Below are 412 nucleotides of genomic sequence, written 5' to 3' on the forward strand. Positions count from 1 at the left end.
TGATCCTTTAAATATAACTGAGCTTGACCACTGATTAAATAGTCTGGAAATTTTGCTTGCTTACCTGAAATAGTCAGTGCTGTTGCTGGAAGTGTATTCTGGATGTTTCTGGTTAAAAATGGGTGTGGATTTATAGACACACACACACCTGATCTAGAGCCCCACCTGCCTTGAAACAAGAGCACAGTCCACCTGCAAACTTACAAAAATGGGCTTGTCTGAAAAATGTGTGCAGTTCTCCAGTTCTCATGCTCTCACACTAAGGAAGAAAGTGTCTTCTTTCTTTCTCTAAATTGAGATTGAGTGTCCTGATAGAATGAGGCCAAATGCCACCTTTGTACTTTTTTTTTCATCTACCTTTTACTTCCCAGCGTAATTTAATGTTTGGCTAGAGCTCAGCACCAGGAAAAGG

The 412-nt window shown here is 40.3% G+C and overlaps 1 protein-coding gene and 1 long non-coding RNA gene across 2 annotated transcripts in view; one reads left to right on the forward strand and one right to left on the reverse strand.

Annotated features, from left to right (window-relative positions):
• Nucleotides 1–120, reverse strand: part of AGR3 (anterior gradient 3) — a 16623-nt gene extending 16503 nt beyond the window's left edge. Inside the window, exon 1 of the mRNA XM_010862173.1 lies at nucleotides 65–120. The gene's annotated coding sequence lies outside the window, so the exon portion shown is untranslated. The remainder of the gene's footprint in view (nucleotides 1–64) is intronic.
• The window catches only part of LOC105004535, a 57821-nt gene that overhangs the window by 23264 nt on the left and 34145 nt on the right, over nucleotides 1–412 (forward strand). The gene's annotated exons all lie outside the window — the stretch shown is intronic.

Source organism: Bison bison, unplaced genomic scaffold (assembly GCF_000754665.1).
Source record: "Bison bison bison isolate TAMUID 2011002044 unplaced genomic scaffold, Bison_UMD1.0 scf7180017864479, whole genome shotgun sequence".
NCBI lineage: Eukaryota > Metazoa > Chordata > Mammalia > Artiodactyla > Bovidae > Bison > Bison bison.